This window comes from Chiloscyllium plagiosum, unplaced genomic scaffold, assembly GCF_037043375.1.
Source record: "Chiloscyllium plagiosum isolate Xiang-an unplaced genomic scaffold, Cpla_swu_hap1 HiC_scaffold_42, whole genome shotgun sequence".
In the NCBI taxonomy this organism is placed as follows: domain Eukaryota; kingdom Metazoa; phylum Chordata; class Chondrichthyes; order Orectolobiformes; family Hemiscylliidae; genus Chiloscyllium; species Chiloscyllium plagiosum.
Genome location: NW_028270180.1, coordinates 76,115,521 through 76,138,327, shown reverse-complemented (window position 1 = coordinate 76,138,327; position 22,807 = coordinate 76,115,521).

Here is a 22,807-nt window from a genome sequence, read left to right as displayed (position 1 = left end):
TGCCATGACAGAAGTCTGCAAGCCTTCCATTTCTTAATCTCACACCATCCCAACCAGTACCTTTCAACCGACATCCTCATCCACCTGGCTGAATTAGTCCTCACAATCAACAACTTCTCTTTCCAATCAAACCACTTCCTCCATCGAAACGGGTAGCCATCGGCACCCGCATAGAAATTAGCTATGCCTGCCAGTTTGTCAGCTACACGAAACTCTCCATCTTTCGCAGTTACACAGGCACCATCCTCCACCTGTTCCTCCGCTACATTGATGAATGTATTGGCGCCACTTGGTGCTCCAACAAGGAGGTTGAATAGCTCACCAATTTTACCAGCACCTTCCACCCGACCTCAAATTTACCCGGTTCATCTTGGCAACTTCCCTCATCTTCCTGGACCTCTCCATCACCGTTTCTGGCGACTGACTAATTACAGATATATACTACAACCCCAACGACTCCCAGAGGTTTCCAGACGACATCTCCTCCAACCCTATCTCGTGTAAAAACGCCATTCCTGATTCCCAATTCCTCCGCCTCCACCTCATCTGTTCCCAGGATGGCCAATTACACCTCAGAAAGACCCAGTTGGTCTCCTTCTTCCACGATCATAAATCGCCTTCCCACGTGGTTGACAACACCCTCCAGTTCATCTCATCCACTTCACACATCACCACACTTGAGCCCCACTCCTCTCAACTCAACAAGGACAGAACCTCCTGGTGCTCACCTTCCACCTAACCAACCTCCGCATAAAACGCATCATATCCTGCCACTGATGCTACCTCCAAATAGACACTACCACCAGAGATATATTTTGCTACCCAGCTCTGCCAGCATTCCGAAAAGACAATTCCCTCCACGACCCCCTCTTCATGTCCATATTTCCCTCCACCAGCCCACAATCCTCTCCTGGCATATTTCACTGCCACGAAAGGAGGGGTGAAACTAACACCCACACCACTCCCCTCATCTCCATCCAAGGTCCGAAGGGATCATTCCACATCCGTTAGACATTCACCTGTACAGCTACCAATGTCATCTACTGCATCCGTTGCGCCCAATGTGGTCTCTTCTACATCAGGGAGACAGGAAACCTTCCTGCAGATCATTTCAGAGAACATCTTTGGGACACCCGCACCCAACAACTTCACCATCCTGTGGCTGAACACTTCAACTCCCCCTCCTACCCCGTCAAAGACATGCAGGTCCTGTACCTTCTGCACTGTCAAACCGTTACCGCCCAACGCCTGGAGGACGAACGCCACACCTTCCGGCTTGGGACCTCTAACAGCACACGGGTTAAATGTAATTCGAACAGTTTCCTCATTTCCCCTCCCCCAAGCACAAGCCTTCAACTCGCCACCGCCGTCTCGACCCATTCCATCACTGCCACTTCTGACCTATTCTCTTTTCCCTCCTATTCATCCATCTATTGCTTTCCAGCTATTTCCACTCAATCCCACACCACATCCATTTATCTCTCAGCCCCGACTCACAAGCCTTATTCCTGATGAAGGGCTTGAGCCTGAAACCTGAATTCTCCTGCTCCTCGGATGCTACGTGAAAAGCTGTGCTTTTCCAGCATCACACTACCAACTCTGATCACCAGCATCTGCAGTACTAACTTTATCCTTGGAATTATCAATAACCTTGGAGTGAAGATATCCCTAGATTGCAGTGATCACAGTGTGACTGAGGTTTCCATTTATTTTGGGTGAGGGAAGGCTGGGTCTAAGACGAGCGCATAACACCGAAACAACGGGAATGGTATCAGATAGCGAAGTTAGGGCGGGCTGAAGTGAAGTGGAAACTTCTGTCAGATGATGGGTCAGTACAACTGCTGCACATCACCCAGACTGTAAAAGACACACAGACGGAGCAAAGCACCTTCAGTTCGGGCACAATGACAGGTAAAGTGGAAAGAAGACAATACAACACACTGAGGTGCATTGGAATTATTTATGTGAAAGGATTCGATATATAAACTACTTTACATACAGACTGCCCTCACATTGGAAAAAGGAATTTCCTGCAGTGTAACGGCGACATTTGCCTGTGACATCACAATGCTGAGACACACTGCCATAGTGTCCTCTGTAGCAGCGTGGACGAGTGAGAGCATGATCGGCCCATCAACCAGAATTCAATACTTCAAAGCTCTCCTCTGCGCTGTACAACTTATTTGCTGCTCCTGTAGTCAGCTCTCAATCGCTTCACAGTGTATCTTCATCATCAGCGCTGCTTGAAATGTGAACAAATCACTAGTGTTTCCACTTTCAACAATCTTTTGCAACTCCCGAGTTGGCACAGGTATAAGTGACCGATTGGTCTTCTCGAGCGCTCTCACTCTGGTATGATCTGAATAATAAAGTGCACTGTGTCTGATCTGCAGAATGTCCCCACGCGGGACGATGCTGTTTATCCCATCCCCGTGGACTGAGCTGTCTCTACTGGCAGAGTATTCAGCATTTCCCTCCACTTGCAAACATTATGAGGGGATGTAAGTGCGGATATGCTCTGAAGCATATCCTCCAAATATCATTTATTTGAGAGAGATAGAAAGGTGCTGAGCTGGTGGGAAAGAGAGAAATGGGCTGTGGACACTCTTCCCTCAGTAAAATTCAAATAAGTGTATTTTTGTGCTCCCCATTTGATGTCCAGAATCAATCTTCGCAGAACAATCCTGCAGAAAGGCTTTTGATTCAGAGGCGTCGGTTTCTTTGCTGCAATCGGGCTTCAGTTAACATCTGAGTCCCAACTGTCCCAGATGAAGCGACTCCGAATGAAACCCTCACTCAATGAGAACCATCCCCACAGCCAAGAGCTGCGGTCCTGCAGGCAGTCCAAAGCGGAAGGGAGGATTAAAAACGAGCCATTATTTCTCCCTCAGCCACTCTGTCACAGAGACAGGGAGAGGGACGGGAGAGACGTGTGACATCATTCACGTGCCGACAGAAGCCGTTCAGCCCATCGAGTCCACAGCAAATCTCTATCGCTTACTTCTCTCTGAGGTTATTCATCATCAGTGCTGCTTGTCCTAATAATAGGGAACTGTGTCTGTGTCGAAGTGCTGTCTCCAATATACTGATCCACATGTCATTCACGCGTATTCATTTCACCAGAGGACCTTGCTGTGTGACATAGCGTGGGGAATAACTGCAAGGGGTCATGTGCATGGTACACGCAACAACTGGTTTCTCTCACCTTCGCCAGTGTATTCCCAGCTCAGACAAGTGACTTTGCGAATTCGGTCATGACAGGCCGACAGAGAACAGCAAAAAAAAATCTTCCATAACTTCAAACGTGTGTTTCTCCAAATGTATAAATACGGCGGGTGTATCTATTTCAGATACCATTGAGTGTAAAGACGCAGAAGGCTCATCAATATGTATTGCGAACAATGGAGCACTGCTCTAGCGAAACACTGGCCGTGGCAGTAAACACACTGAAAGTTGGAATTGTCATCGAGCCAATTATGGATTATGCGCCCACCACGATCCCTCTGGGCCACTCTGTTATCGCTGACCACAGCAGTTTCACGTAGTCTTCAGGTTTTTGCAGCATGTACCTTCAAGGATGACGTCAAAAGATCTTCACTGTTATTGTGTTATACACTGTGGCACAGATGTGTCCCAGCTGTGTCAATATAACCACCCTGTAATTTCCCCAATTCTGCTGTTTTAATTGAAATTTCAATTAGAATTACAAAACGTGTCACACTGCAGACTGAGGCCATGCAGCCCGCCTTCGCTCTGCTGGCTCCAAGCAATGAGGAAATGACTGTGCTTTGATTGATTGATTGTCACATGGACCTAAGTACAATGGAAAGATTTGTTTGCGATTGGGAAAGGCGGATCATAGTAATCAAGAACATGCAAATCACAGCGTGAGGAAAGCTAAATTTGACCAGACTCAGGAATTCAGGTTACTCCGTATAGGACGTGCGCTCAGCAAAATCCACATTGGCAAGATCAGCAGTATTTCAAAGTTAGACAATCCATTTCTCAGAGCAGCAACGGCCGAGAAGAAGCGGTTCTTGAACTTGCTTGTCTGTGATTTCAAGCTTTGGAATCTTTATCTGAAACCGATCTCATCGAAATCACATATTCTCAGTCAAAAATGAAGTAGTGTGCAAAATTTCAAGGTTCATCCGGAATGTGAAGCCGAGAGCTCTCGCACATATGTCACCTGTCTGAGGCAATATCACACCCGAGACAAACGAGCCAGCACGGCGCCAGACGTGGTAACCATTATTCAGGTGAGTTGTTTGGTTAACTATGGCTATTTCTGTTATTTAAGAGTGAAAGAAGCACAGAGTTGTAATAACAGCTCCTTTCCATTCTGACTCGCTTCACCCAGGAGGCTGTGCTAGCTGCTTTCCTGGAACAGGACGGTCTTCAATGAAAACTGAACGAACTCATCTTCCATTGTCACGCAGTGTTGGTGGAGAGCAGCTTGAACGCGGTCTTCAGCTCCCTATCAAACACGGGTTTGTGGAGCGGGGTAGTGGTCTGGCGGGAGTGGGAAGCATGGAAATTCTGGAAAGGTGTAGAAAAGGACGATCGTGCAAGCACAATAAATCATCATCTTTTCGGAACCAGTGTCCAAATAATGCGATCTGAGACAGATAGAAAATGCAGAACTGCGAGGAAAGAGTGAATATCTCCCCATTATTCGGGAGCAATGTCTGTGCTTCTCGAAGTCACGGGGAGGCTTCTGCTGTCTGAATCAGCATGGGATGTTACTGCAGCGAATCTCGTCGCTCACGCAGCTGATGTGTATACATTTTTCCACGTTGTCTATAGTTCACATCAAAGATTTCACAGCTCACATCAGACGAGAGTGACAGGGAAGAGAAGGAAGCGATTCAGACCATCATCTTAACACAACCTGGGGATAAACTTGGATGTGGGAAGCGGACAGTCACATGTACAATCTCACTGTGATATTCTGTTCACAAGATCTGACCACATGGAAAGAAATGACACAGTGACAACATCTATTGAATCTGATTCCATGCAAAACAGAAGCCGATGGAATGAAAAGAGCCATGAGAGCGGGAATGTAACGTTATCTGTGAGGAAATTGTTTTCCAGACTCGAGGAGAGTGAACAGTGCTGTTTCCAGGGGTCAATATCTGGATAAATAGACTGACTCAGCATCGGCTGTTATTGTACTGCATCTTTTGTACAATGTTGCAAAAGCACGGACATTTTGTATAGAGAGGACAACTTCAAAATCCTCAATGATGCAAGACACACAAATGTGGTGAACAACAAAGGAACTGCAGTAACTCGTGTTACGTAATGGGGTAAACGCCCCGGCTCAACTTTTCCTCAAATTCGCTCTCTGTCAAATTCCTGAGACTGAGATTCGAACAGTGAATTGTCTATGTTAATAAAAACTGCTCGGATCTCACAACTTCAGTATTTAATACGTCCCTACATGTATGTCTGACAACAGTAATTGATCCATCACTGTGTTATTTCAGCACACGTGGAGAAGAAATAAATATAAGAACAACGGTCACGCATGTGACAGGGATTTGACCCAATGCTGCTGCAGCCAATCGATTCAGCTGTAATTAAAATTGCTTCCCCCCTTCCTGTGCCAGTAATAAGAATGCACAGCTTAGTAGTGAGTTTTCATGCGTTGAATTGGACCCAGCATTCTTTCTCAGTTTGAAATTTACTGGGATATAAAGGCATGGTGAAAGACACAGTAGAGTCTACTAGAATATAAAGACGTTAGGAAGGACACGGTCAGAGTTCACTTGATACAAAGTCGATAAAAAAGACAGGCATGACGGTTACTTTGAGATAACACCACTGAAAAAGGAAAGAGCAGATTTAATGGGAAGTTGGGACAGATAAAGAACCATGCGGGAGAAATCAGGAAAGATTTAGTTGTGTCTGAAGTGAGGCTATCCAGCTGATGTGATGTTGTAAGAGTAAATATGAGGGAACTTCCTTCGTTTAGGTGAGTGGAAACTAGAGGATGGAGTTTCAAAACCAACAGGGAATGATGAAGACTTTTGGAGCAGGATTTTTTTTATTCTGAGAATTATAGAAATCGAAGATGAATTTTCACAAAAAAAAAAGATTTTAGGAGCTGATTCCATTATATTTCAAACGTCGTGTGCAGACACACAGCGAAATTTAACAGCGATAGAGAATCTGGGCTACCTGGATTGCGAGGCAAAAGGGACATACTCTCGAAGTGGATAACATTCATTGGAAAGAAATTGCATAATACCTGCAACTGAAAATGTTAAGTATAAGAAGAGCTGCTAGCGTTGATAGGTGTTGTAGTTTATTCTACATGAAATATTATATATTTTAAATACACTGAGCTGTTTGATTTAGCTCTGCATTGAATAGAAATCTGTTAGCTCAGTCCGCTGAATAAATAGTTATGAGAAAAGTGAGACCATAAGCACGGCATTAATTCTCTCACTTTCTCAGGTTTGCATAAGGATCATCATCCACCCCGCTCTCCTGATCTTTAATACTATGGTGCCTCTAGTGAGTAAGGTTTGGCCTGGAGATGTAAAACATCATTATCATTGCCATCTGTTGCCTTGAACATTTGGTCACAATCACTCGAAAGAAGAGTGAGTCCATTTAATACTCACTGATCTCCGCTTGAAAAATCCTGTGAAAAGACTCGACCTTATCCCAGTTTGCACCCTCTGCTCCTCCCAACAGCAAAACTACTTGGTATGCCTTTGCCAGATTTACTGACAACATTCAAACTCCCCAAAGAGATAAATCTAATACTTTCGATTGGATAATGAGCTGTGCGTGTTTACAGGAAATTGAATGATATGAAATGAGTTTAACAGACTGTCCCAGAATGCAGGCTGAGAGATTTGAGGAAGGTCATTAAGCTAAAATTTCACCTCTGTTTCCCTATCCACAGATGGATATTCAACTGGGGAATATTTGCAGCTTTGCAGATAATAATTGACAGAAATGTGAAACTGGAGTTTTCAAATAAATGCTACTTTACTCAACATTGATTTCAACTGCGTTTTAGTTTGATGCGCTAATAATCCCTTGTCACATCATCGTTAGATAAGCATTGAACTGACAACCGTGGCATTTTAGGCACCTTTAAGTAGCAGGCGCTAAACAATTGTGCGACTGAAGCCGCAGACAGCAAGCTGGTCACATGTCCTACTCACACCTTCGGAACTTTAACTCAACTGCTCTACTTTTGCTGTGGTTCTGAAATTAAAGCTAACGCAGACCAGCTGAAACTGACATGGACCTGTGATTATTGAAGCATCAGGTTCAGGAAAGGGACACATAAAAATATGCAAAATAGACTTCATTGAAAAATGGGTTTCCATTGGTTCCTGCGTAGTTTACAGACAATGTTACATTGCCGCTGTCGCCAGGCCTTTCCTTCGATCGGCTTCAATTCGAATCAATAAAACTTCACAACTTCCTTCTGAAAGTTCACACTGGTAACATGAAACATACTGCATTCATCAATAATCTTCACCATTCCTACATTCATGAACACGTTGCACGGTTTCCATGAATACTGAAGATGTAAGAGTGTGATACAAGAATAAATTCAATTCCAGTTTAAATTGTAAAGTAGGAAGAATGTACAGGAAGACTCAGAATGTCAGAAATTCATGTACGTCTCCGTGTCCAGAACTGCAGCAAAACAAATGGGTAATCTGTCCCTGAATCCCCACGTTTGCTTGCTCCATGTGTCCAGTTGGAAACCTGTGTGAAGGAGCATGCAGTCTGACAGAGCGCCTGGGAGAATCCTCGACTGTCTGATCTAAAGGTGCAATAGGAGCTCTCCATTCTGGCTCTGAGAGCGGTGGGGTAAATGGGAGGACCGTGATATTCCGTGGGCATAGATTCACATTTCAACATGTTATTGTTGAAAACCCTCTGTCAGAAACAGCACTGACAGAGAGTAACAAGAGGACACTATTCCAAACACCGGTCCTATCCCGCCATTTGACATCGTTATGACTAACCAAATACATCAATATTTTTCCCTGGTGCATCCAAAACAGCCTGTCGCCCAAAGGGAAAAAGACATTTAAGCAATCGATAATGCCTTTGCAAATATTGGAGGGAAATGCGTTTAGAGACATTGGGTTTCTGCACGAAATTTGTAGGTTTCGTGGGTTAGCAGTTGATTCTGGTCTGATCATGCTTCAAATTATATGAGTCCTTCAAAACTCACCAACAAGGGGGTAATTTTCTGTGGTAAACGGCAATTTCGAGAACCCAAGACGACGGGAATGAACGATGAATCAGAAGAATACTAATTGATTCAGCTAAAATCTGAACTCCGATTCTGGTGGAACTCAAAACAACAAACTTTGTATTGCAATGTTAACAATGCTGTAGAAATCTTACGCACCACCGAGCCGCGCGAGCCACAATTTTATGTACCCAAAGTTGTGGTTGCCGTGGAGAAAATGTATTAAATCTCCAGAAGGTACGGTGAGTTCTTCAAGGAGTAGATCTTTTATTTGATGTCAAAAAACCGTGACACTCAGAAAGCAAATTCTTTAACGACCCCGAAGCTCAGGATCCATCGCTCTTTATTCCCTTTCTTTAATTATATTTTCGTGAGCTTAGCAGGATGCCTAACTGTGTTAGTCAGAATTATCTCACTCCAGGTATACAAAAAACCACTATCGCTCTACTTCAGCCAATATGGTTTTTCTATTGTCATGATTATGTATTTAACTGCCACCTCTGCTGCAATGATCTTCCAGCCCAGACTAAAATGTCATGATTAGATTTTTAGCTACCACATCTACCACAATGTTTTCCTGTCCCAAGCTGATTAGATATTTGATGTCTTTTTTCTGCTTTAAGGGTTTCAAGCAGGCTGACGCTACTAACTATCAATTAAATACTAAAAATCAAGTCCTAAATATTTATTGTCACAACTTGTCCCAACCTGCGATGATGATATTTAGCTGACAAGGTTGACGTTACTAATTGCTATTATTTCAGCCTGTCACAGTAACCGTTCAGCCCCAGTCAGATTCTGCTAATTGATGGAGAAGCATTCCAGTCTGCTTATCCCATCCAGCCACAGTGGCCCTATCCTGCCACAGTGACCTTTTGACTCGTGTAGCCTTGCAACAGATCGACAGTAGTAACTATGCTTTTACCCTTCCCATGCTTCCATGCTCGGTATTTTCCGTACCGTGTTCGGATCTTTGATCAGATATCTGTTTGTCTTCGCCACACTTTCCAGTATCTGGTGCTTATCCATACGTGCTCTCGCTTCTCAAGTATTCAACTAAATACTCCGGAAGTGTTTTGATGACTCATAGCTTTACCACACGTTCAAACAGTGAGTTCCAATTATACAACACTCTCAGAATGGAAATGTTCTTCCTCTAACTCCTCTGATTATCCCCTCCCCCCTTGCGTTTAACATAGATCTATGGTTGTAAACACTTCCCAAAAGAAATTTATTCCTATAACACGTATCTGCCCCCTTACTATACACCTTCATCTCTTCCTCACTCATTCTTCTGCGCTCTCAGATAAAGAGCCTGAGCTAAGCTAATTTATCTTCGCCATGACGAGATTGTCGTGCTGGAAAAGTACAGCAGGTCAGGCAGGCAGCATCCGAGGAGCAGGAGAACCAACGCTTCTGGCATAAGTCTTTCATCAGGAATGTGACGTGTCGGTGGGGGCGGAGAGACAAATGGGCGTCAGTTGGGGTTGGGTGGAAGGTAGCTGGAAAGCGATCATTGGATGGAGGCGGGGGAGAAAGTGATAAGTCAGAGGGGGAAAGATTAATAGGTCCGGAGGGTGGTGCCAAGTTGGATGATTCGGACTGTGATAATGTGGGGGGAGGGGGATTGAGAAAGATGTTGAAATCCACATTTATCCCGTATGGTTGCAGGGTCCCAAGGCAGAATATGAGGCGTTCCACTTCCAGGCAGCGGGTGGTAACGGTTTGGCGGTGGCTTATTGTCGATTGTCCTGTTCTGCAAACCACATTTCAGGGGAGATGTGAAATACAAAAGACTAAAAAACGGACAAAAACTTGTGGAATCAGAGTTAATGGAATTAGACACAATGCAGACAGAAATCATTTGGCCAATTGAGTCTGCTCTGTGCCGCCGAAGAGATGCACACTCCCCCACCCGATCTTTCTAAACCCGCATTATTGATTCACCTATAAAAATAGAAATGAGTTCAAAAGCTCAGCGGGTCAGGCAGCATCGGTGAAGAGAAATCAGAGTTAACATTGCGAATCAAAAACTGTTCCAAGGAATGTTGATCTCAAATTGTCATTCTGTTTTCCCTGAGCGGCAATTCCTACTTTTGTCTTTGATTATACAGTCCATTCAGGTTTTGTTTGCCATCTACGTGAAGTGCACACCTTCGGACAGTGAGAAGGAATCAGAGCAGCCTGAGGAAACCCACACGGAAGAGAGAGAAAAGGAGCGTGAAAATTCCACACAGTCACATGAGTCTGGAATCGAATGCGGGTTTCTGGCCTCTTCGTCCTCCCAAGCTGCAAGCGCCCGCCCCGGATGCGAATTGAACCCAATCTCACGCAGTGACAGGCAGTGGTATTACCCTGGAGTTCTATGCAAAAAGAAGCCGATGTATCAGTACTGGAAAGCAGTAATCGATTAACTATTTGAGCTCTTTTTTTTAAATCACTTGAGCAGCTTTGTACGTCTTGTCATCAAAACTTCACATCTGAATACTTCTGAAAGTTATGAGGATTTCTGCCTCTCCAACCTTTGCATGCACTGAGTTCCAGATTTCAACGACCCGCCGTTTCAAAACTTTTGTCTACGCATTCACTCAAATCTTTCCTCCTCTGTTCTTAAATCTATTACCCTGTGAGTGATCTCTCCATTAGAGGGAAACGTTAGTTTAGCTTACGCCATCCGTATCCCTGATTATTTTGCATATCTCAATCATGTCTCCTCTCGATCTCTTCTGCTCTAAGTCTATCCAGTCTATACAATCTCTCTTCATAACAGGAGCTCTTCTACACAGACAATGTGCTGTCAAATCACCCCTGCATCATTTCCAGTGCTAATGTGATTGCAGAACTGCATACAATAGTGCAGATACAGCCGAATGAGCAAGTGAAATAAATGATGTGGAAACTCGCAGAAAGAGGCCTTTTTGAAAAAAAAATGTTTCTTTTCCTCAGTGCTGCCCTGTGGTTTTTTCCTGAGTCTGAAGTTCCAATAATATCTGATCCATGTCATGAAAAGCTGCTACTTGACCATTGATCTCAAAACGACAGTATTGAAATGGCTTGACTGGTCTGAAGGTCGCAATGGTATGATTGTGGCACATTCACCCAGCAACAGTGAGCGCAGCAGCACAGACTGAATAGGGTTCAATGTGAAAATGATTGGAGGGGAAATGGGAGGCGGAACTTACATGATGTCAGTAATTGTGGGAGGTTGAGGAGTCTCCAAGAATGGGTGAGTCTGAATTCTGATATTTACCTCACAGAGATGTGTGAGAAAGGGGGTTGATGAAAAAATCATGATATCAGAGAACGTTTTCATGTAAAATCAATTAATTCATTTCTGTGTTTCTTTGGAATGTACCACAAGGAGTTAAAAAGGGGAGAACTTTACATGCCGTACTCAGTTTCAAACGAGGTTACTGCGGCCACAACGCACCAATACTGGGCATTATACGATCCCTGGGCCATGCAGAGATGCGTGTTTGAATAGAGCAGTAACTACAGTGACATAGGACATGTTAGGAAGAACAGGACTATTTGGCGAGCAATCACAGACATGTGGGAACTCAGAATTGGCTGTATATTCAACTTGGATGTTTCAAGAGGCTGAGGAAGTTCTATCGAGTACTGCATGTTGAAGACTGAGGGTAATAGATTTTTACAACACATCAAATCCTCAAGGGATACTGCAGGATATTGTTGAAATGTATGTTTCAACAGCAATGAGGTTTCACATTTGTCGCCTAACGAGCTTCCCCACACAAGCAAGTACCTATATCTGCATTGGATCACATAATCCCAGTTCATCCACCCAGAATCAGTGGTGCAGTTGCAAAGATCAAACTGGAAATTGGGATGGAAATGAGCACGTGAAGCTACTCTGTCGCACCAGTAATGCAATCGGTGAGCACATTGTCCTACTATGATGGTACAGAGGAGTATGAAATTCCGAGGCTGGGAGTTCTCCTGGTCAAAGGCGTGGAGGTAGGGCATATTTGTCTCCAGTTATTAGATTATTAAGATACAACAGCAGCATTAACCCGCACTGCAGATCGGCTCAGCGGAGGCGTGCTGCAGCCTTAAATGAGAGGTCGATGTATTGCAAGCATTCAGTGCAATTTTCCTTAACAACGCACTGTGTTTTAAATCACATCATCCTCTTACTCCGAGCAAACACTCCAGTACAGCGTACATCAGTTTCATTCCGACACAGCCACATGTCATATTCTCACTCTCTCTGAGGTGATTGGACTTGGCAATGTCATTCTCTGAGATTGGGCAACGTAGCATTGAGATGGTAGTGTTGTGAACAAAGAAGAAAAAAGAACACAGAACATTGATAGCACAGGAACAGGCCCTTTAGACTTCCAAGCCTGGGCTGAACCAAATCAACTGTGTAAACCTATCACCCAATTCCTCAGCATCTGTTTCCATCTGCTCCCCATTTACTCACGCATTTATCAAGGTGCACCTTGAATGAAACGATCGTGCCTGCCTCTGCTACCTCTGCTAGCAACGCGTTCCAGGCACCTACCACCCTCTGTGCAAAATACTTTCTACATCTATCCTGCTTACCCGTTTCACCTCTTAACTTGAATGCGTGACATCTTATTATTGAATCCCTCACCTCGGGAAAAAGCATATCTCTATACACCCGGTCTGTACCCTACAAGATTTTGTAGACCTCAATCAGGGCCCCTCAATCTCGTTTTTTCTACTGAAAACAATCATAATCTTCTTAACCTCTCTTCACAGCAAGCATTTACTATACCAGCAACATCCTCGTAAACCTCTGCACCCTCTCCTAAACGTCCACTTCCTTTTGGTAACTTGACGACCAGAACTGTGCCAGAATTCTAAACGCGGCCGAACCAAAATCTTGTACAATTTTAGCATGACCTGCCAGCTCTTATACTCAATGCCCAGTCCTATGACGACAAGCATGCCATATGCTTTCTTGACAGCTCTATCCACCTGTGCCGCCATGGACATGGTACAAACGACCTGAACTCCCAGATCTCTCTGCTCATCAAATTTCTCCAAGGCTGTTCTGTTTACAGTGTAGTTGGTTCAAGAATTAGGCGACCCAAAATGCATCACTGCACATTTGCCTCGATTGAACTCCGCTCAACTCTCCTGTCTATCTATATTCTTCATTCTTTGACTGACCCCTATGCTTTCTGCTAATCACCAATCTTGGTGTCAAATACAAATTTACTGGCGATATACTGGGCTAGCAACCCTTGGAGACTGGAACATGCCAGATGCTGGCATTTAAATCGATGAATAACATCTGGAATATTAACCCCGATCAGAGGAACAGAGGCAAAATTTTTAATTTGCTGAAAACCCATTCATTCTTGTCCCTTTGAAAGGGGAATTTGCTGTCCTTAACGAGACCTGCCAACATATGACTCCAGACTCACAACAGTGCGGTTCACCCATAGAATCCCTCTGACTCAGTTCAAGGTGAATTAAGAATAAACAACAAATAATGTTCAGACCATGATGGCCACACTCCGTGGGAGAATAAAGAAGAATAAAAAAAATACATGGATGACGGGGAAAATTGGAAGTCATTTCTGCATGGATTCAAATTCAACTGATTATCCAAGCTAAATGGACACATGGATACACAAACCGCCAAGAAGTCAGGTCCACAGGGGGACTTCAGGAAAGGATTCAATTACCCGCTGAAGTGTAAACCTACATGCCCAGACACAATGTGGACAGGTCATTCACCACTCCCATATGTAAGAAGGAATCACTCAGGAGGCCAACTGGCAGAATCACCGGTTTGTTTACAAATGACATCAGGGGTTCGATTGTGCTGTTATTGCAGGTGTTCATCACATCCAGCAATGAACCATGTTTGGACGCCTGTTCCCAGTGGAGTTCCATTGTTTCCTGATGTAGATCAACCATTCAGACTTAATTGTAAGAGTCCTGATTTAGAAGTTTGCAGAGGATGCAACAATTGGTCGTGTATTTGAATATGATGAATAATGTCAGGGCCTGCAGAGATGTATCAATCAGGTGGAAAATAAAAACGGCGAATGGAAGTGAATCCAGGACAGTAAGTGGTAATGAAGTTGGAGAGTTGTAACAATAACAGTGAGGTTCTGAACAGAACAAACAGGAACAAAGAGATCTTGGAGTGGATATTCACAGATCACTGAAGAGTTTTGGACAGGCTGCTCAGTTGGTCGAGAGTATCTTTGGATATTTTCTGTTGTTGTCCTCAGACTGTGGATGATATTCGATCTTTAGCAACCGCCAGTTTAGGAAACAACGAAAAGAATGAGCAAAAGTCTGGTCAATGCAATAATCAGCATTTTTTAAAATTGTAAGATCAAGGATGGAGGGCTTAAGTATACCACTTTGACCATCAAAACCGCTTCATCACTCAATGAATTTACCACTGATACATCTCCAAGTCATGCCGGTATGTGCCTTGGAGGGTAACTTGCAAATCGTAGCGCTTCAGTACATCTTCAACCTTGTCCTCACAGTCGGTACAGTTTTTGAGCTTTGAATGTTCTGCAAACACAGTCTGGATGAGTTACTCCACCGCATCTTGTAGGTGGTGTACTCTACTGCAATTGTGCCTTAGCCGTGAGGGTAATAAATATTCAGGTGTTGAACTCGGTATAGTTAAATGCCTGCATTGTCTTGGAGGATATCCAGTTCCTTCAGTGGTATTGAAGCTGGGCACATCTAGGCAAATGGAGAGAGTTCTGTTACACTTTTAATTTGTGCCTTACAGACGATGCAGGCTTCACGGAGACATGAGTTGTGTTAATATTCAAACAAAATCGACTGACGGACTTTATTGTAGCCAACTTCTTTTTTGGGCGGTCAGGTTCCATTTCTCCTAAATATTAGCTCCGAGGGGGATGACACGGAGGACTTCGGATACACCGAAACCATTGAATGTCATTAGAATATAATTAGATACTCATTTGTCAAAGTTATCATTACTGTGTTTGATCCATGTGTGGACTAATCCGACTCCAATCACTATCTGATTTCAATTTCCAGTTCCCGTGCTGTAAAGGACAGCAGAGATTTACGAAGATGTTGTGAACTTTGGATAAAATGGAGCTTCGGGGAATGATTGGTCAGGTTGGAATTATGCTCCTTGAAACAAAATCGTGGGATTTGGGGTAGATACAGGCAGGTGGCGTGCCCTATGGTCTGAGGAGAGCACCAGAGGACATAATCTCAGAATGAGATATCTCCCATTTAATTCAGAATTGAAGAATAATTTCCATGCTCAGAGAATCTTTGGCTTTTTTTTTGGCAACCGAAGTAGAGGCTAAGTTGTTGGGTATTTTCAAACTGTGTCAGGTATTTAATCAGAAAGATGATGAAGTGTGTCGAGGTAAGTGAGCAGAATAGAGTTGAAGATTATCAGGTCAACCATGAGTTCGTTGTATGGTGAGGCAGACTCGATGGGCTGAATGGCATACGTCCACTTTGTTTAACATTTGATCTAAGGCCAAATTTTATTCATAAGTTCAGAATTATGAGTGGATGGGACGAAGTGATAGAAAAGGTTTATGGAACAGATCAAGAACGAAGCTCGTTAGCTCATGAAGAAGAAATGTGCTGTGACCTGGGGGCACCAAATGACACTCTGCACAACACAGGTGGCTGTTTACAGACGTTGGGATTGCTGAAGAACATTGGTCGACATTGTACAGTTAGCAAGTCAGTCATCACGCTGCATGTGAAAGAATGGAAGGTTCATTTCATTGGAGCAGTTTTCTGTGGTTCCAATTCCGAGTGACTGTTTGAAATACTGATCAGATCATTGTGTGAACTGTTTGATTAAAATAATCATGAACAATCCCGTTGGATAAACTTGCACTCCCGATCACATGTTAGTTCTTTCTCTTTCTGTCGATGCAAATTCATCGAAAGACAAGACGGAATGAGGGGCGTAAGGAAAAAAATGTTCCTTCTCATTACACCAACTTAATTTTCAACTGAATAGAACATCTGCTTTCATTCTTTATTTCAACTTTAATGTGGTGTTGATTATTTATGAATCTCCCGTGCAGTGAAGGGTAAGAACAAAATTCTCGATCCAGTGTATACCAGAGGTGTGAGATGCAAAGCAAACATGCAGTGGTGGATTGTTGAATTAGCAACAAAAGTGTGACTCGAAGCCGTGAATGTGGAGCATGGTAGTATAATAACCCACCACCGGAATCTCTCGGTCTCCTCAGCACGTTGTGGAAAGGGGTGACATGTGACTTCATCAAGGTTACATGTGATGAAAGTCGTGGATGAGAAATTTCTAGAGCTAAATTGAATCTACACCATTGTGTTCCTGCTTTCACGAGAATTACAATAACAGCAAAATCCAAGAAATAGCCATGCTCGTCAGCATGAACATCTGTCATTGATTCATTCTGAATCAGAACTGTGTCAGAATGAAACAGCGAACAAGAATTTCCCGTGATATTCACGCCCACATTTTACCTTGCCTCATAATATCTTCAGTCACGTTCTCTCTCAATTGAAGAAGTAATCATGGAGAGGGATATAAAGGCGATGTTGTGGTTCAATAGCCGTCCTCATATTGCTTAACTGAATTGGGTTAAATCGCAAGAAACGCTGCTTTGTTCGTTTCATTTTATTAATTGAACTGAAAGTCACACTGTTCATTGTAACAATCGGAAGTGAATTAGATTTATCTCATTGGACGATTAATGATATATGCACTTTTTTCCCAATTTATTTCAGCTAAAAGATAATAATGCTTAGAAAAAGAGACGATTAAAGTCCAAAAGAAAAAAACAAAAGTATTGTTGCTTGTGCTTTGGCAGATTTCACTGATCATTAACTGGACCAAACATCATAGTGATCACATCTTTTAGCCACGTGATTAAGGCAGGAAGTCAATCTCCAAGCAACGGGTCACTTACTATTCATTATGTAATATCTTTCCTTTACAATAAAAAAATCCACTGAGTTCCATTTGCAATGCTTCAGGTGGCAGAGTATGCCAAATCTTTCCAAATCCAGGGTTTTTGAAACAAAATCTTATTCAGCTGTGCACGTTCACGAAATTTCTAAAGTTTTAAAGTCAACCAACTGAGACATTGCTTCCCCACGGCTTCCAACCGACTACACCCCACCTCTACAACTATACCTAGCCACAGGCTATTTCTCTACTTATGAAATTTATTCCTTGTATTTCACCAAATGTGTCTTTCCAAATATTTTGAAAAACAGGTTCCCGGAGTGACAGCGATTCTGTTCTCATCATTTCTTTGTCCCTCAAAGGTTTCATCAAAGGATTTGAAGGTTTGACGTTTAGATATTTACTCACTTGAAAGAGGGAATTTTCCACAACTTTACTCTGTCCATGCATTTCATAACATGGAAAACCTCCATTAAGTCTTCCTTGGTTCAGGGATAACTGTTCTAAATTTTCCAAGAAAACAAGTGAATAAAATCTCGTCTTCAGTAAACCCGGTCAGCATCATCTCTAATGATGTTACACCCCCGTAAACGCCGTTATCATCCTCTCCGATAGAATCACAGTATTCTACAGTGCATAAAGAGCATTTCAGTCAATCCAATCCGTGTCGACTCTCGGAAGAGCATCTCATCGAGATCTTGCTCCCTTCACTCTTCCTGTATATTTCACCTGAAGAATGGTCAGCTCTCCCCCTTACGATTTCAAATAAACCTGCTGGACTATAACCTGGCCTCCTGTGACTTCTGACCTTATTCCGCGCTACCTGTGGCTAATTCACTTAACTTACTTAACTCACTCCCTGGATACGAGAGGGCAATTTAACTTGGCCAATCTACCTAACCATCAGCCCTGACAGCGGTGCTAACTACTGAGCCAATGTTTTATCACAGTTAGCAAAATCTGTATCATTTTTAATAGTTTTCTACCCTCGTAACTCAGCCTAATCGAGTCAAGCTGCGCCCATCAACCCACATTCAATGTATCTAAACAGTACTCTGTGCTTTACCGTCTCATTAGTGCTGCAGGAAATGATTCTGCACTCATATTAGAATGCTTTTACTCTGATTTTCCTCAGCTTCCTGCTTCCAGTAAACACTTAAAAACGGAACAAGTCTGTCAAATGGTTTTCATTCCAGTACAGACTAAGGATGCGGCTTGCAGAAGTCACCTGTTTGCACTTTCACGGACACTCTGCCTCCCTGAGAACTGCAACCATTCCCCACCTTTATTCCGGCATCACTGTCCTTCCTGTAACATGCCCCATCGAGAATGGAAGGACAAATATCAATACCCGCACTTGGGAACGGGGTGACCGTTTTAAAAATACTTACATTGTCCCCAGTGGAGAATTGAGCCTTGTGACAGATGGGGACACAAACCATTATACTACTCAGGGCAAGAGTGTCAAAGGAGGCCCTTCAGCCAATTGTGGCCAAATTTGTCAAAAGCAACTGTTTAACGAACTGAATTCCATTTCACAACGTTTCTCCTACAGCCTTATCTGTCTTGGCATCACAAATTCACATCTGAATATTTATTTAGGTTATAAGGGTTGCTGCCTCTCTGAACATTACAGACAGTGTATTGCAAATTCTGAACATCCCACTGGCTGATAAAGCTTTTCTGCACATCTTCTCAAACCTTCCTGCCTTTTTCCTTAACTCTCTAGCACACGTTGATCGATCCCTCCATCAATGGGAAACTCTTTCAGTCTACCCTGTCCATATCCTTACTCAATTATATCTTATCTACATGTCTTTTGCACTACGACAAATACTTCACTCTTTCCTGTCTTTCTTCCTAACTGAAATTCTTCAGCCCAAACAATATCCCTGTAAATATCTCCTTCAAGTTTCTCTGTGTGATCACGTCCCTGCTCTAACGTGAGTTTCAAAAGTGCACACCCTGCTCTAACTAGAGCCTAATGAGCATTTGTTTTAAATATTCTGTATTAGTATGAGAGCGATTTTGGCTGGGCAGCATATTCTACACGTTCGTAATTGCCCAGAGGGCTGCTGAGACTCAACCATATTGTTATGAGTCTGAAGGCACATGCAGGTCAGACAAAGTAACGATAGCAGATTCCATCCTGAAATGGCATCAGTGCACCAGATGGATTTTTCACCCCCAAATATTATCAATGAATCCATAGTGGTCATTAGATTCTTAATTGCAGATATTTATTGAATCCAAATTTTTACAATATTGGCATGGTGGGATTCAAGTCCGTATACCCAGACTATTACCTGTGTCTCTGGATTATTAGTCCTACGAAATTACCACGACACCATCGCAGAAAGCCACAAAAGCTGATCTTTTCCAATAAAATGTCTTTTCACCAAAACTGCCCTGGGTATTTTCCATGACCCTGACGCTCCAATAGTCTCTGGTCTATGTCAGTAAAAGCTGCTACATGGAGATTGATTTCACAACCGCGGTATTCAAATAGACAGAGTTGTTTGAAGGTCCCGATGGTGGGATGGGGGCACGTTCACCCAAAACTAGTGACAGCAGCACATACAGAACAGTATCAATGTGTAGAAGAGTGATAGATTGTGCATTGCCTCAGAGAAATGGAAGGCGGGATGGAAAGGATGTTTAATGATCGTGGGAAGGAGAGGAATCTCCGACAATGTGTGTGTTTGAATTCTGATATATGAAACGCAGAGATGTGAGAGAGCGGAATTTGAAGGTAAAGCAATTAATTTCTTAGCAGGTGTCACTAAAAGGACAACGGAGAGAATACTTAGTGTCATGATTTGGTTTCGTACCATGTTTGCTGTGGTAACAATGCAAAATACAGTCAACTACGATCACAGCAACCACACAACAGCATGCTGACAAGCAGCAATAAGTATGCTAGCAGAGGAAATGTTCTGAAGAACAACAAATATACAATATCATTACTCAGCGGACATTGACAGACATAGGGGAACTGAGAATGAGCTGAATGTTTAACTTTCTTGTCCTCAGAGACTGTGGAGATCCCTTGAATGAGAATGTAGAAAACTGACATTGATGGATTTCCACAAAGCATCAAATCCTCGGGGGACAGTACAGGATATTGTTGAAATGTATGCTTCAATAGAATTGCAGTTTAACATCGATGACTTCACCTGCTATCCCACTCAAAGCAGTAATCAGTGCTGCAGATAATCACACATAATCCCAGTTCCCAGTCCCGGAATCAGAGAAACAGTGATGCAGCCGCCCAGGTCCAACCGGAAATGGGGATGGGAATGAGTGCGCGGAGTAACTCTCTGGCTCCAGTCATGCAATAGATGAGTGTGCGGTCCTTCTATGTTGGAATAGAGGGGCAAGAAATTCCGAGGTTGTGAGTGCTCCTGATGAAGAGAATATTTGTCCCCATTTATACTGTCATAACGATCTATAGTGCATCTTGCCGAGACAGCTGAATGGTACAACTGGAACGTGTTGAGCTCTTAACTGTGCAGTAGGGGTTTAAAAGCTGATTTTGTTATTTGGATCTGCGTTTCCGACACTGGCGGTGGCAGCTGCTTTTGCTCGCATCAACTCAGAATCAGTTTCTTCCTTAAAGTAAAGACTTCAGCCGAGAGAAGGTGGTGTTGGGGTGATATTTTGAACGAGGTAAAAGTGAGAACTGCAGATGCTGGAAAACCAGATTATTGATCAGAGTGGTGCTGGAAAAGCACAACAGGTCAGGCAGCATCCGAGGCGCAGGAAAATTGACGTTTTGGGCAAAAAGCACTTCATCAGGAATAGAGGCAGGAAATCGCCAGGGTGGAGAGAGAAATGGGGTGTGGGTGGGGCTAACGAGAATGTAGCAGATGTACAATCGGTGAATGGGTGTGGTGATGGTGGTGATGCGTCAGAGAGGAGGGTGGGGTAAGGTAGCAAAAGTACAAAAGGTGAATGGGGTGGGGATGGAGGTGATAGGTCAGAATGGAGGGTGTAGCGAATAGGTGGGAAGGGACACTGGCAGGAAGGATAGGTCATGAGGACAGTGCTGAGCTAGAAGGTTGGAAAGCAGGTACAGTGTGGGGAGGAGAAATGAGGAAACTGGTGAAGTACACATTGATGCCCTCGGTTGAAGTGTTCCGAATTGGAAGATGAGGTCTTCTTCCTCTAGGCGTCGGATGGTGAAGGAGCGGCGGTGGAAGAGTCCCGGGACTTGCATGTCCTCAGGAGAGTGGGAGGGGGAGTTCAAATGTTGAGCCATGGGGCTGTGGGATTGATTGGTGCGGGTGTACCAGATATGTTCTCCGAAGCGCTCTGTGAGGAGGCAATATTTTAAACTAGTCATCCTTGGCGACTGTGACATGGAACCGGTAATGTTTAAGTTCGATGTATTAAACTTGGAATGCAAGCCTGACCTCAGGAACAGAGATCATTACTTTAATTTCCCGAAATCCTGTGCATTCATGTCCCTTATGCAGGGGATTCTACCATCATTACACAGTCCTGCGTACGTGTGATTCCAGGACCAGAAAACATTAGTTGCCCCTTATTCGGGAGTCCCCACCGTGTGGGGAATCAGGCTATTGGACCCGTCCAGTCCACACCATCTCTCCGAAGTTCATCCCACCAGACTTCTATCCCATAAGCCTGGATTTCATATTGCTGATCCCTGTATCCGGCACATCTTTGTTCGGAGGGAAGAAAATAACACAAACACACAGATAATGTGCAAACTGCACACAGACAGACACTGAGGCTAGGACGAAACCGGGTCCCACCAGACAGCAGTGAAGTAAGGACGAAAAATAAACGTTGTCTTAACCAGCGATCGCCACACCCTGTGGCGGAATAAGGAAAAAAGAAAGCCCATTCACAACATGGAAAACTGTATTTATATTTGTGTGGGCACGATGTGAAGCAATTGTTTACCCTGGATAGAAAAAAGGACACTGCTACCACAGAGAGAGCAGGGCAATGAGGGAACTGCGGAATGGATTCAATTAACCACTGAAGTGGACACTCATTTAATCAGTAACACTGGGGAGATGCCGTTCACCAGTCCCGTGTGAGGGAAGGGATCACCCCGGAGTCACCAACAACATTACATATCCCATCGGATTTTCGATTATGCTGTCAATGCTGCTGTTAATCCCAACCTGCTGCCTGTTTCATAGCATCAATCATAGAGTCATACAGCATGAATAAAAGGTCCGTCAGTCCAACTAGTCCATGCTGAACATGCTGCCAAACTAATCTAGTCGCATCTGCCAGCTCCTGTACCCGCGGAGGGGAGATAATGCCCTTGTAGTTCTATTACTATGTTGTTAATCCAAGAACCCAGGTAATATTTTGTGTACAAAGGGCTCAGATCCTGGCATCGCAGATGGTGGAGTTTGAATTCAATAAATACCTGGAATTGAAGATTCTCATGATGACCTGAATCAGTTGTTGTGGAAATCCCTATCTGGTCCACTCATGCCTGCTAGGGAGGGCGAACTGCCATAGTCATCTGCTCTATCCCACATGAGACTCCAGAAGCGTAATATCGTGGTGGACTCTTAACTCTCATCTGTGAAATAGCTGAAGGACTAGGCGTGAACGAATAGACTTTACATAAAAAATCTCACTTAACCTTTCCC